The sequence below is a fragment of the Boleophthalmus pectinirostris genome, unplaced genomic scaffold, assembly GCF_026225935.1.
Source record: "Boleophthalmus pectinirostris isolate CB_2022bp ecotype Guang Dong unplaced genomic scaffold, ASM2622593v1 HiC_scaffold_5, whole genome shotgun sequence".
Taxonomy (NCBI): domain Eukaryota; kingdom Metazoa; phylum Chordata; class Actinopteri; order Gobiiformes; family Gobiidae; genus Boleophthalmus; species Boleophthalmus pectinirostris.
In genome coordinates, this window is record NW_026571404.1 from 32,905,193 (window position 1) to 32,921,282 (window position 16,090).

The window sequence follows — 16,090 nt, forward strand, 5'->3', positions numbered from 1 at the left end:
CCAGTCCTCCTACACTCCAAATCACCCTCTCCTCTTCTCCCCTGTTTACCTATTCCACCCTTTTTTTTCTTTATTAACGCTCCCTCGCCCCTCTCCCACCTCCATCGCTCCTCCTCGCCTCATCTTGTCTCATCTCGTCTACACAAACTTCGTACCCGAGCCGTTTAATCTCTTTGTTTCTTAGCAACCCGAAAGTAAAAAAAATTAAATAAAAAGCTATGCGGAGCAGTTTTAAATCGCAAGTTTGTACAGTGAAAGCATCCACCTGACTTTTTTACGGTTTTAGCATGAGCACTGTGGTGTAAACAAAAGAAGCGATCATTTGTGTGCGAAGTAATTATAGCTAATTAATTTGATGGATTTCAGAATGGGCAAGTGGCCTGCTACAATGAAAATACTAAATGGGCACTTTTTCCCTAGCTTCAGCTTGGAGTGTAATAGGGATGTAACAATATCAAAATCTCTCAATACGATATTTTCACAATACGCATCTCTCTGTTCTTACAAAATTTTGAATGTTACTTTTCTCTTACCATAATCCAAATAATTCAGATTTAAAAGAGCTTAATAAGAGTTATTTCAGCATGTAAATTGGACTGAAACAGAGCAAGAGCATCATGGGGTATGTAGTTCTCTCAGTTTTTTGCAATTACTGCACCAAAACAATGAATTTAAGCGAAGAAACTTGTAATTCGATATATTGTAATGTAACGATATTATTCTAAGACTTTTGACGATACGATATCTCGATATTTTGATTATTATTACATCCCTTGTTTTGTCACCATAATGAAATTTCAAATACTCGATACTCAGTACAGATTCCGATATAAGATGATAATAAAAAACATTTTCAGCATTAAATCGTAGTACTTTTGACACGCTAACAAGGTAACTTTCCTGCTTAATTTGTACATTGTTCTATTTTAGAGAAGTTAGAAATATAGCCCTAAGTCTAATTGGACTAAAGGAAAAACTGCTTCTCATTTTTATGTTTTCGTCATTTGTGATTTGTCTGTTTGAACTGTGTGGAGCGTCTTTATAGCAAATCCAATGTTACCCCAGAATGAGAAGTCCAATACTTGTTGACTACTTTGTTTGTTTACAGTGTCTTGTCTTGGTTAGGAATGAGATCTGCATTTTCTGCTTACAAAGTGAAATTGGCTTCGGATTCACAACAGTTTGGAGTTTACACAACACCAGAGCAGATTCCATTACAATCAGCAATGTTAACCTGCAGCTAGAGATGTCACAATAAGAATGTACAAAATGAAAACTCGAAAAGAAAAAGTAACTGATTTCATAAAGGTGCGCTTTGTAACTTTTTGGATAGGGGGGTCCACCACCTAATTGTCTCCATGGAGATATAACTTTGCCTTGAATGTTCCACAATATTGTATTAAATGTATCTTGCATTACTGATTCATTTATATGCAGCGTTTCCAGCCCTGTCAATCAAATTATAACTACTAATTATTATTTGTATGTAAGTAAAATCCAAGGCAAACGTACTAGATTAAATAAGTCTGTTAGCATCAATACTAAGGGAGTGTGACGTCACCCAAAGTGTTCAGCTCCAGTCAAATGAAGCTCACTGAGGCTTGCAGTTATATGAGCCAATTTGGAGCCGAAATCCATATTAGGAATAGGAATTTAATTACGGACAAAATAGCAAAATGAAAACACCAGGGTCATGAGAGCGGATTAATATGAACATTTTAAGACCAAAATGATGAGGCTCACTGCAGTTACAGTTATACAATTTTTCAAAGTAAAGCCAGGGTCGATGGAGCCAGAAGCGCCCCCGTGTTCACTTCCTATTAAGGGCCTGTTTACATGAGAATGCTTGTGACAAAATATTTTATCGGAAGTGCCTTTTGTTTAGATGGTGACGGTGTTTTTGAGGCTTAAAAATGCAAAAAATTCAAACCACCCTCCAGAGTAGAAAAGTTGAATACACTCTGCCACAGCGTTTCCGTCTACACTGCCCAAGACGCAAAGCTCTGGTGAGATCTGCTCACACTTCATACGCGTTTACACCACATACATCACCACCTGGCGTCACCACTGAGACACCTGGCATGCATACCCAATCGAATTCCACACACTTTTGCATCACCGTATGCATGCAGATTTCCTCCCGAAAACACTTGTCTAAACGCAAAATAAAAAGTGAAGACGCAACGCCACTTTTGCATCTTCCGTTCAGACCCTCACCATATAAACGTAGCCTGAGAACGCACTGGCTAGCGAGTTAGCTATGCCCATTTATATACAGTCTATGGTTACATAACAGTGAGAGGATGAAGAGTGAGGTTTGTGTGTGAGAGTTGTGCTTTTGGCTGCTACTGCTTTTATTCAGAAGCACACCACAAATACATTTTTACATCATAACTTCAAAATTCATTACTGCAAATAAGGCCTTACTATGAAATTAAATATTTTCAGAAGTTTGGCTCTTTAATGAAAACATCCAAACTTCTGAAAATATGTTTATAATAAATTTTACAGCCATTTACTTTTATGTGGTAGTTTTCAAACAGCTCTTATCTTTTGTTTAGTGGAGATAAGCAATTCCAAGGCGTAAATCGTCCACGGTGGAGCATTTTTGTATTACCACATGACATCACAAGTTGGAACAGACTGTTTTCTGTTTGAGAGAAGAACTAAGCCAAAATATCCAGGTATGTTTGTGAAAATGGCGTAATTTTGTAATACTGTGAGTGAGCTTGCCTTTCCACAGACCTGACCTGTAACTTAGAGATAGATAGTTTTAGTTTTAGACAGATAGTTATATTGTGGAACATTCTTGGCAAAGCAACACCCACTTTCCAATCCAATACACTTTATTTCTACAGCGCATTTCATAAACAAAGACCATTTCCAAAGTGCTGCACATAGAGAAATAAAAAATACCCCAACAATTTAATAAAATAAAAGCATAATAAAAACAACAGAGTAAAAACAAATAAATAAAACAATAAAATGGTATTCTCCGTAGTTACACTCTCCAAAAGAAAAGTGTGCCTTTTAATTCCACTTTCTATTTCTCAGTACATCTTCAATTTTGGCAGTACATGGAGCTTCTACTATTCTGTGAGATAAACAACTAATTCATCAATGACATAGTTAAGCTTTAATTCATATGGAAAAATTCTGTTTGTATTTGACTCCTATTAACCAGGACTCTGGTACATCACCCTGGAATACATCACCATCTCTCACTGTCAAACCAGCGTCCTCCTTCATTTCTGCATCTCACTGCTCTTTGACATCAATTACTAGCAGCGCAGTAGCTGTTTGCTCAATATTCTCCGCCGTTTTTGCACGTATTTGGATCTTGCGAGTTTTAAAGGCGCACTATGTAACTTTTTGAGGGTCCGTCACCTGCTTGTTTCTATGGATATATCATTGCTCTGCCTGGAATGTGCCACAGTATATTTATCCTCATTAAATAGCTCTACTTTACATTTACAAAAATACCTAGAAACACAGGCATTTTCACTGAGCAGGGTCGCCTCTCCACAGATCTGACCTGTAACTTGGTCAGGTTTGGTCTCCATGAAGATAGAAACGTTTAATACTAGGGGTGTAACGATATCCAAGTCTCACGATACGATATCATCACTGTATGAACCTCATGCTACGATATTTATTGTGATATCATGGGAAAGCTCATGACATGGTCGGGAGGCTCACGATTGTGGATGTAACAATATCCAAATGTCTCTGTACGATATTTTTACGATATATATCTCATATATATTATTACTATATTTATGGCAGTATTTTGTGGGGGTAAACAAAACTGTTAATATGCTACTTTTTCCTCTTAAAATGCCTTGACAAGACTTAATCCAAAGAACTAAAGACTAACAAACACTTAAAAGTGCTTAAAACTGTTATTTCTTCATGTATTCTACACTGAAATGGAGCAAAGGATTATGGTCTATGTAGTTCCCTCTGTCTTTTTTTTTGTCTATTGCTGCACCATAACTCTTAATTTAAGCAAAGAGACTTGTAATTCGATATATTGTGATGGTCCACGATATTATTGTGAGAACTACGACAATATGATATCACGATATTTTGGTTATTGTTACGTCCCTATTTAATACCATACTGTGGAACCTTCTAGACCAAGCAACAACGTGGAATAACATGGAAAAAGAAAGCATTTGACGCACCCTCCACGAGAAAAGTTACACAGTGCAGCTTTCAAAACTGTGTAACATTTCTAGTGGAGGGTCTACCATCTGCTTGTCTCCATGGAAATATAATTGCTTTGTCTAGAATGTTCCACAGTATAGACTAAACCTGTTTATCACATGGGAGACAAACCGGTTACAGCACTACACTACATTACAGTTCAGGTCTGTGGAGAGGCGTCCCATTTCACAGAAGTAATTACTGTATTTTTGCTCAATAGAAATTTAATGAATGTATGCTAGATGGATATGTTTAATGTCACACCATGGAAAGTAATAACATCTCCATGGATACAAACAGGTAGCACACCCTCCACCAGAAATGTTGCGCAGTGCACCTTCAAACCCCGCTGTAAACATCCTTGTCTTCAAATAAAGGAGTGGAGGATGGGAGAATACATGTTGTTTTGTGTCGGCAAGAAGAAGTGAACATGCTGTACCTTAGCATTAGCCGTCAGCGCTAACTGTTTGCTAGGTAAATATTCTGTTTTGGCTCTTAGCGCCGCCTTTATTCAAGTTTATTTACCGAACAAATAAGTCAATCTTTTAGCGCGTGCATTGGAAAATTGAGTAGAAAGTACATTTTCGATATGCTTAGAAAATGTTAAATGCTAAAAATGCAAGCGTAGATCTCAAGAGCCAAGGAGGATTATTGGAAAATACAGTTATAAGCTATTCTGAGCTATTCTGAGTATGAGGGTGCAATATTTGAAATTCTCTGGTGGTGTGGTAAAAGTTCAACTGCTTTAGAATTTAATGATGAAATAATTGGCTAAAAAAGGCTAAACTACAAACTACTGATACTTTGCGGTGACATCACATTGGGGGTGTTCTACCTATATGTGTATGTTGAGCAGTTACCATAGTGACATAATGGACACGTTAGCAAATACGACCAAAAAGGTTTTTAGATGATGTGGAAAAAAAAAAAGAAAAAATACAAAATGGATTGAAAGAGCACATTTTCAGAAGCTCATGATGAATACGAGCGTTCATGGTCTTGCAAAGGTGTTTGATTTTCTATAAAAAGGTGAGAGTGACTTGTGACTTATTTGAGAGGGACTTGTTTAACAGTAAAAATCAGATCACCTGTTCCAAGTAAATCAGTTTTTTTTGGTCAGATCTCAGATTAGCTCAGATTAAAGTCTTAACGTTCCTCTTCTCTCGGACTGAAAACACTCTGTTCTACTTTGTGATGTCGTGTGGTAATACGGGAAGTGCTTCACTGTGTTTTTAAACTTTGTACACCCTCACTGTAAACCCAAATGTTCAAAGTAATTAAATAGATTAAGTTATGTATAGTCAAAGTTTTAGAAATAGTCCTACTAACTTAATTATATCAAATTGCTGTAACATGTTTTTTTTTGTCATTTTAAGTAATTTACTTTTGAATAAAGGTACAAATGAGCATAACTTAAAAACATAAATGAGGTACAACTATGATAAAGTCTAGTTATTTCTATTGTTTCAAATATGGATAATTTTTATACAGTACATGCTAAAATACAATACAGTTTCAAAGCACTTCTACAAATAAGTGAACTTATTCCAGTCATTTGGAAAGTCCCAATTTTACGTCATAATAAATGAAAAGAATTGAGTTGCCTTCACTATGAAACTATGAGTCATATTAACTGCAAATATTTGAGCACTTTTAATTCAGCTGTTATCAAAAGTACACTTAGCAACCAATCCAACCTTTTAAGTTCTGGAAGATTTAGACTTTTAAATTCATCAACGTAAAATAATTTTGAATTCTGGTAATTTATTTGGGTTTACAGTGCTCACGAGAATCATTTGAATAATGTCAACCCTGGGATTCCCAATCTCTGCTGAACAAAAGTAGTAGCTGTTAACTTGACATCACAAGTTGGAACAGAACATTTTGGAGAACATATTTGAAGAGGTAGATGGACTCCAGGATTACTTAAACATGAATGAATGAAACAAAACACAACTCCAGGTATGTTTTGGATGATGAAACAACATTCTAAAATGACTTAAAGCTCACAGGAGTGGTTTTATTTTGTATTATAGGATGCTAAATTATTTGTAAAACTGTCAAAACAAAACCATACAGCTATATTTAATTTCTTAATATAGATAGTGGGTTAGGGGACACTGCTAACTGCAAGCTTCGCACATTATTTTTTACCAGCTCCAATTCTCGACACGCAACTGCAGTACTGTCACTTATAATGCAGTCATTGTTTACTAGTGTTATGTCCCCTTCCCCCATGGGACATCTGCATTGTGCTGCTCAGACTCACTTGTTGTTGTGAGTTCCCCATACAAACATCACATAATAGCCTACTTCCTCCTCGGAGAGATGGGCTATAGAGAGACAGACACCTGATAATCCAAGAGAAATATGAGCGCTGGATTTAGTTAGCCTACAGCCGATGGAAATCTTAATAGCATCTTATCACGCTCTAAGAAATGGTTTGAACACATTTGATTACAGCACCAGCCTGTGTTTTTTGATACATTATGGTATTTCCTGCTTTTATATTGCCTACATTGTTCTATTTTACAGAAGTTAGAAATGTAGCTCTAAATCTACTACTTATTTTGGACTAAATAAAAGAAGAAATTGGCTATCGCAAATCCATTACCAGTGTTTCCCCATAATTAGAAGTCCAATACTTGCTAACTACTTTGTTTGTTTACAATGTCTGTTGTGAGTCTCCCGTACAACGATCACATAATAGCCTTCTTCCTCCTTGGAGAAGAGGAGAAGAGATGGAGTATAGAGACTGACACCTGATAATCCAAGAGACATATGAGCGCTGGATTTAGTTAGCCTACAGCTGATGGGAATCTTAATAGCATCTTATCACGTGCTAAGAAACGGTTTGAACACATTTGATCCTGCTGTTGCGTCACAGCACCAGTTAGCATGTGCATGACTCAATGTTGAGATAACATGTAAATCAAAATCTGGGACGTTTCCGCGTTGGTTGGTAATAATAAAATTGTGAAAACAGTGCATAATTAAGAATGTTATTATGCACTCAGCCCATTCACGATTCTGTCACACCTCTTACATGACTCATTTGTTGTGCGTCTAATATAATAGTATAATTTGCATTTTTTGTGTTCTGGTAACTGTCAAGAACATTTTCCTGTATTTTGGCTAAACAAATTACAACAAACAAATGTATGTCTCTCTTGCTGTTGGCAAGTATAGGCCTGTCACAATTACAAATGTTGAAGCGTGATATACTGCTACACAGAAATATTGTGATAAATGTCAATTAGGGGTGTGCAAATTAAGGATGGGCATTCAATAAAATTTTCTTAATCGATTATCGGGAGAATTAACGATTGATTATCGATTAATCATTAATGTTTTTAATATAAAAAATTATCATCATTATTATTACTATCTGCAACTACTAATCTGAATAAATAAATTCAATTTTACAACATATAACCCGTAACCACTCTAGAGCCACATCAGCCCGTTTGACATTATAATGTGTTTAATGCAGCTTTGCGCAACTCTCACAGAAATGAAACTTAAAACCGCATGGCTAATTTACATAAATTAAGCAAAGAAAAAACAGCTCTTGTACGCTGATGCGACACGACTCAGTGGAATACAGGTTAGTGTGACCATATTTGAGTTTGTCAAAACCAGGACACTGTACGGGGGGAGGGAGGTGGGGACTCGTTATCGACTTTGCGCGACTCTCACCTGGCAAACCTTTTTCCCACTGGACACCGAAACATATGTGCTGCTTTGTACACTGTGCAGCTGGCCTCCCACTTGGCCCGAACGCAACAGAAAGCATGGAATTTCTTGTACAAGTCATCGTTAAATACGCATTTGCACTTCGGCACGTTGCAGGCGGACTGACTGTTTGTGTCTCGCTCCTTCTGAGTGCAGAGAGCTACATGTACGGACCCCTGTTTGGTCACGCTACGCACAGCAACCTACATTCGGTTTGTCGATTAAAATGAACGTAATTGATGAAATTCTTAATGATCAATTAGCGATTAATCAACTAATCATGCCCATCCCTAGTGCAAATATATTGAAATATTGATATATCATATCACCTAATGTGATGATACAGTACTGATATCATGGGCTGCTGTATCGATATATCACCAAGAGTATTTTTAGGTGTGTTTTACAAAATTATTTTGTTACAGCGCTACAGTTTTTTTGCTTGTGGAGTGCAAGGAAGCTCATTTATGCAACACATTTGATATTTTTACTGTTTTGATGATTAAAATGTTTGTGTCTCATATGAACTTTGCACAAGAAGTGGTTTAACAAAGACTTTTAGCATCACAGCCATGATTTAGCCTTTATTTTTTATTGAACCATATCGAATCAATTTAAAATATATCATTTCGAATCGAAAGTGCACTGTATCGAGATATGTATCGTATCGTGGCCTGTGTATCGAGGTATGTATCGTATCGGCAACTTCTTAATGATACCCAGCCCTAGTTTTTTCATATTAACTTTGCACAAACTTAGTAGACTTTGTAGACTTAGTATCACAGCCATGATTTAGGCTTTATTTGTCACTGAACCATATCGAATCGTTTTGAAAGATATATTGAATTATATTGGATAGAAAGTGCACTGTATTGAAAAGCGTATTGTATCGTTGCCTATGTATCGAGTTATGTATCGTATCTGCAATTTCTTAATGTTACCCAGCCCTAATATCAATGTTGAAACTACTTTAAGCCACTAATACAAAGCAGGATACTGTAATACCAATGAGCTGCAACATAATAGTTCTTTTTTTCCATGTTTTTAAGAGTTTTAAAAAAATTGGGTACTATGCACAGGGACTTTTGAAAAATAGTTTCATGAATTTCACATTTTATGACTTAAAACAAAACACAGAATAAAACTAAAACTTATAACAAATTATCTTTTTGTTTGCATGAGTTTGTCGTTTGGAGATTGGATTAGTCGCCCTCTGTGTGGAGTGAAGCATTGTGAAATGGTAAATTAGCAGCATGGCTTTTGGCAACATGATGCTAGATGCTTCATAGCTAAGGCAATTTAAGTGCTGAAATGATTCACACAAGTTCCATTAAAAATTTGTGCACTTTAAAAACATGGAGGAGCTCTGGCTGGTTTCTTTGCTTTTGTAGAATTGACAATCTGTTCAAAGACTTTATTACAAAAAAAATAAATAAAATCCAGATGTTTTCGAGGCTAAATCAACATTCTAACAAGCGCCAACACCATAACACTTTTCGCATCATTTGCATATTTACCGCTATGTTCCGAAGATGCTAGTTAAGACTCTGTTATGATTGCGCCTTTGCCTTTGCCTGGGGCTGGTGTGTCTCCGCGGTGCTCCTGTATTGACATTGGAGTTCTGTTTACCCCCAGCTAAGTCACACTGCATTGTCCGTTTGCTCCTTACATAACTGAGGCATCCCGTGACTGCAGGCGGTTCTTTACAACGTGGTTAGCACGTGGAGATGCTACCTAGCCTCTTCAGTGCACTGTTTGGATAAGGACGCTCATTAGTAACTCCCCTGTCAAACACTCAAGTCCGAATATAGACTGGAAAACTGGACTTGGAGCAGAGTGTGTATCCATCAGTATGGCAGTAGATAGGAAGTAAATATATCGTAGTAGCGTAATATTTAGTATGGGTACTTTATACTAGATATAGACCAATATATTGGGCTGATATTTCCACTTTTTAGCGTATTACTATGTAACTTTTTGTTAGAGGATCTGTCATCTGCTTGTTTCTATGAATATGTCATGCTCTGCCTAGAGAGTTCCACAGTATGACATTGAACAGCTCTACTTTACATTTATTCAGTTACAGGTGGTTTTATAGCTCAAAATTACCTATTGAAACAGGCACTCTGACTGTGAGCTGGGTGGTCTCTCCACAGATCTGACCTGTAAATTGGTCTGGTTTGGTCTCCATGAAGATAGAAAGGTTTAATGCCATAATGTGAAACATTCTAAAGAGTACACACAAAGCCTTATTTATTTCAGCAGCCTGTATTATTGCAAAGAGATAAGTAAACAAAACAATACTACACTGCTTTCTTAATAAAACATGGTTTGGGGGAGTTTGGAGTAAATTTAAATAATTTTGAGAAAATATTCTGTTTTGCTGGACTGTAAATAACTGGCAAAAAACCCATATTGATCAATCTCTACTTTATACTACCGTATACAAGTGGTAGCTTTTAAGTTGAAGTATACACATGAGAAATGGAGCTGGACCAAGTCACCTTCACAAAAGTCATTGCATCAATTTTTCATCAAAAGTTTCCGAGTTTAGTACATCATAAAGCAGTATTGGATTGAAGTCGGTCAAAGTCATGTCCCGTACCACAAATAATTGACAGACACAAAAGACTGAGATAAAGTTAAATTGTTTATAAAGCTATATTTAGGTAATTATAGATGCACTATGTAAGTTTTTGGTTGGGGGTCTGTCATCTGCTTGTTTCTATGGATATGTTACAGCTCTACCTTACGTTTATGCAGTTACAGGTGGCTTTACAGCTCAAAAATACCTAGAAAAACAGGCCGAGTGGGGTTGCCTGCCTCTCTACAGATCTGGCCTATAACTTGGTCTGGTTTGGTCTCCATGAAGATAGAAAGGTGGCAAATCAGTGGATCTTATCATAGTGACACAACATGAGACAACATCTAAGTAACCTATGACTCTCAACCCTAGTAAGTTAAGAGGCTGTAGTTAAAATAAATGAGGTGACCTATTCTGCAAAATTGGCTTTTAACTTTTAACTATGTTATAGTTGTTTTCCCCTCACCATCTTTTTTGGAGTGATTCATGCACATTTGAGTAGTTTTTAATCTCTTATTTTTAAGGTACCATCTTGCCAACTGAAGTCAGTACAGAGAAATGGGTGTATACTGTTTTCACCACCATCAGTATACACCCATTTCTCTGTACTGACTTCGTTCTCCAATTTTATTCTCTTTATCAGTGATAAACGTAGAGCCCAGTAGTGTCTGTAGTCATTTTGGTACAAATGGAAAAAACCCTGCTACTTGCTAATGTGATCTGCAGCTCTCCATAGGATGGCCCTGATAACTTCATGGTTCTTTATTGTGATGATGTTTACGGCAACGTCAGCTCCAATTGTTCACTGCAGTTTTTTAATGTGGAAGTCAGTGGACATGTTTCTCATTTCAGATGAATACTGTGAATTAAAATGTGCAAATGATCCATGGGTGTTAGATTGTAACTGGAACTATATTGCAGACACAAGCACAATATGTCTTATACAACTTGTTTTATTAGAATACAAAAAGTTTCAGCTAAAGCTCAGTTAAATGAACATTACCATACTTTATTCTTACCTTTACAAAACTGCCTTTATAGTGGAGAATAAGAACTTTTAAAACATTTTCTTACACTATTTATAAAGCTAAAAAATGGAAATACAAATTGAGCTGCTCTTTCTGCTTTTCACAATCTTATTATTCTGTACGCGTAATCCCTGCTTTATGTGTCTTTGGCGCTGGGGTTGAGATCTTACTCGAGAGAAGCTTTAAAGACATAGCCTGCAGGCAAAATAATAGAGCTACATTACAATATTCAATTGCAAGGATTTTAGCATTTTTCCCTTATATGCGCATGTTTTTTTTTAGCGAGAACAGGCAAAAAATGTCATCTCTTTCTCACTGTGAACAAATGCTAAAGATTTTCTCTGGCCATAGTGCAGTGACCTCTTACTTTACTTGCTTCATATATTTGATTTCTTCTGTTTGTTTTTTAAAATGTAGAAAGGAGTAAAAACAAACATTGAATGAGAGTGTGTGTCCAGACTTTTGACTGGTAGTATTTTTTTTATAGTAAAAAGAAAAATTGCTAAGTTAAAGGTGTAACTTTTTTGGTTAGGGGTCTGTCACCTGCTTGTTTCTGTGGATATGTCATTGCTCTGCTTTGAATGTTCCACAGTATGGCATTAAACAGCTCTACCTTACATTTATTCGGTTACAGATGGTTTTATAGCTCAAAAATATCTAGAAAAACAGGCATTCTGACTGTGAGTGGGGTTGCCTCTCCACTGATCTGGCCTGTAACTTGGTCTGGTTTGGTCTCCATTAAGATAGAAAGGTTTAAGGTCATACCGTGAAACATTCCAGTCAAAGCAAGCCTCCACCAGAAAAGATACACATTGCACCTTTAACCTGATACATTTTCTGCTTCTCCAAGAATCCATCAGATGAGAGACAGAGATTTCCTGGTCCCCCTCCCGATCACTGCTCCTGTCCGTTCCCATAGAAAACGCTTTCATTCTCACATGTTTAATATGGCAGACTCGGCTTGCAATAACCTTATACAGATCTGGGCTGTACTGATGGTATTCAGAGAGCGGAATGGATAAAAGATACTTAAGATTTCAAACTTGATTCGAAGGGCCTATATTACACTGTTTTCTGAGCTATATTATAATGTTTTCTCATCAATAATACATACCTGGAGTTGTGTTTTGTTTCATTCACACATGTTTAACAGAAATATCCTGCATGTTTAAGCTGAGTTCTTCTTCTCTCAGACAGAAAACAGTCATTCAACCTTGTGATGCTATGTAGTAATACAGGAAGTGCTCCACTGTGTTTTTAAACTCCATACACCTTCTTCAGTAGAATCATTTGGATGGTTTCAACCCAGAATTGCCAATACTGAACTTAAAAGCTGATAACTACATGGCATCACAAGGTGGAACAGAGCAAAAGAGCATTTTGAGCTGTGGAAAAGATTACTGAAACAAACACAACTCCAGGTATGTTGTGGAAGAGATAGCAACATTTTACCATGGCTTAAAGCTCACAAGAATAAATTTTGCATAATACGTGACCTTTAAATTATAAGGAAGTAGGAAGGATATAAGTCCATAGCTCTTATTTCATATATTTCATGTCGTCTGTTTGTATATTAAAATGTAGAAAGTAGGAAATATAGAAAAACATTGAATGTGAGGGTATTGACTGGTAGTGTGTTTTTTTGCCAATTAATAAAAGTAAGAAAAAAGTTTGCTAAGTAAAGTTGTACATATTTGACACAATAGTTGCAATCACTGTCCTTTTTAAGTGCAGTTTGTCAGTGTGGAGGAATAAAAGCAGCTCTTCACAGACATCAACATTAAACAGACCCCTACTGTTACAGCTCCTGTCGTCTCTGTACCTCCTCCTCGGCTGAGTGATAATTACAATGGGCTGTTTATAGCTCACAGTGGCCAAGAACACCACAGAATACCACTGTTCCAAAACGATTACTTAATTGGTGCTTTTGGACGTTTTCTAAGTTTTGGTTTGGTATAGAGACAAAAAAGAGTGCATAAAAATGAATATACTGTGCTGTGCTTAGACCAGTGCATTTTGTTGTTGTGTATTTTGACAGCATACCTGTAGATGTGGTGTGTGTATCCATGTTTCTTTTCATATATCAATACCATTTGTATAGATTCCAGAGCAACCGATGACCAGTAAGCTCTGCCGATATTTTTTGGCCAATATTTTGGCCCAATTTTCCCCAAATTCTGTAATTTAAATTTACTACAAACTCACCACTGGCATTTTTCTACCATAAATGTATAAGAGACTAGTGTAGTCACATTTTGTGCAGCTATTTCTTCATATTAAAGTGTTAATATTAGGGATGTAATAATAAAAAAAATTCTCACAATAATATCGTGGGCCATTGCAATATATCAAATTAAGTTTCTTTGCTTAAAATAAAGGGACAGTGTGGAATTTTGGAAATAGGGCCCCATTCCCTAGTGAGCCAGAGTGTTGTAGACGTGAAGACACTTTTTAAAATATTCCATTCAGTCCTTGTATTTGTAGAGGTCGCTGGTACTAGGCTAGGACATGTCAATGGCCATAGTTACCCACTCCACCAAACACCCGAAGCAAATCTATTATTACACCAAACTATCGATCTGAATGTCTGTGTTGATAGAATAATTTTAGAAGTTAAACCAATCTTGCCTTTGAAGGATTTATGTCTGAGCAGCAGCAGCGAGTTGTACTTCCTGATAGAAAACTTGACAGCGGTGGGCTGATATATGAGAAAATAGTCCCCAAGCATGGAACGATTCATGCAATGGAAGGTTAGTTTTATTTCAAACATTATTCTGTCACACATTTACATGGACAATCTGGTGTAATAATAGATTTGCTTCGGGTGTTTTGTGGAGTGGGTAAGACTGTTTTTAGTTGCAGGCTAATTATGGCCATTGACATGCACTAGTCTAGCACCAGCGACCTCTGTAAATACAAGGACTGGATGGAATATTTATAAAAGTTTCTCCACACGTCTCCAACACTCTGGCTCACTAGGAAATGAGGTCCTATGTCCAAAATTCTGAACTGTCCCTTTAATAGTTATGGTGCAGCAGTAGCTAAAAAAAACAGAACTACATAGACCATGATGCTTTGCTCTCTATCAGTGCAGACTACATAAAGAAATAGCTGTTATTAAGCACTTTTAAATCTTAGGTCCTTGGATTATGACTCAATAAATATCAAACCATGAGATGCATATCGTGAAAATATCGTACAGAGAGATTTGGATATTGTTACATCCCTAGTTAATATAAAGCTTTGTGTGTATTTTTTTAGGAAGCAGTTTGACCAAAGCAAAATATCGACATTATTAAATCCATTATTAGATTAACAACATGGTTTAAAAATCACATATGGGATGGTCAAGGTCAAATAGTTCCCTAATTGAAGTAAATCTTGACATGTCCAGGGATGAGACATTATCATAAGGTTAATCAAAACTGCTGGACTTATGAAACTTTTGTAGCTGACGTTTCACTTTTAACCAAGTAGCTTCTTCGGGGTTTTGTGTTCTTGACTGTGGCTCCCAAACTGAAGATTCTGTCAGTTGTATTAGTAAAAGAAGCAGGTAACTCTCACAACTTCAATATTTTCAAAAAGTTCCTCAAGCTAATGTAGCATGACTGACACTTCACAACACTGTTTTACATGCGCAGACATTGCATCAGCGCCAGGTTAGAACAGGCCACCTTCATTAACTATCTCTCCTCTTCTTTCATCCTCTCTCCCCCTCCATCCTCTTCTCTTCCTCTCCCCCTTCATCCTCTCTCCCCCTTCACCCTCTCCTCTTCTCTCCTTCCCTCTTCCCCTCCATTCTCTCCTACTTCATCCTCTCCTCTTCTCTCCTCCCCTCTCCCCCTCCATCCTCTCTACCCTTCTCCCCCTCTACCATCTCCTCTTCTCCTCTCGCTACCTCTCTCCCTCCATCCTTGCTTCTCTCCTCCCCTCTTTCCCTCATCCTCTTCTCTCCCCCCTCTCCCCCATCCTCTCCTCTTCTCTCCTCCACTCCCCCCTCTCTCCTCTCACCCTCCATCCTCTCCTCTTCTCTTCCCTCCTCCTCTCTCCCCCTCTATCCTCTCCTCTTCTCTCCTCCCCTCCTTCCCTCCATCCTCTCCCCCTCCATCCTCTCCTCTTCTCTCCTTCCCTCTCCTTCCCCATCTTCTCCTCTTCTCTTCTCTCCTCCCCTCTCCTACTTTCTCCTCTTTCCTGCCATCCTCTCTTCTTCTCTCCTCCCCTTTTCCCATTCATTCTTTCCTCTTCTCTTCTCTCCTGCCCTCTCCACCCTCTCCTCTTCTCACTCCACCTCTCTCCCCCATCCTCTCTTCACTCCTCCTCTCTTTCGCTCCATCCTTTTTTCTCCTCCTCTCTCCCCCTCCACTTTCTCCTCTTCTCTCCTTCTCTCCCCCTCCATCCTCTCTCCTCTCCATTCTCTCCCCTCCTCTCTCTCCATCCTCTCCTCCTCTCTCCCCCTCCACTCTCCTCTCTCCTCTCTCCCCTCCATCCTCTCTCCCTCTCCATTCTCTCCCCTCCTCTCCTCCCCTCTCCCCCT

At 37.7% G+C, this 16,090-nt stretch overlaps 1 protein-coding gene across 2 annotated transcripts in view; it reads left to right on the forward strand.

Moving 5' to 3' along the window:
• Positions 1-16,090, forward strand: part of LOC110159146 (semaphorin-4G-like) — a 90,326-nt gene that overhangs the window by 28,160 nt on the left and 46,076 nt on the right. The gene's annotated exons all lie outside the window — the stretch shown is intronic.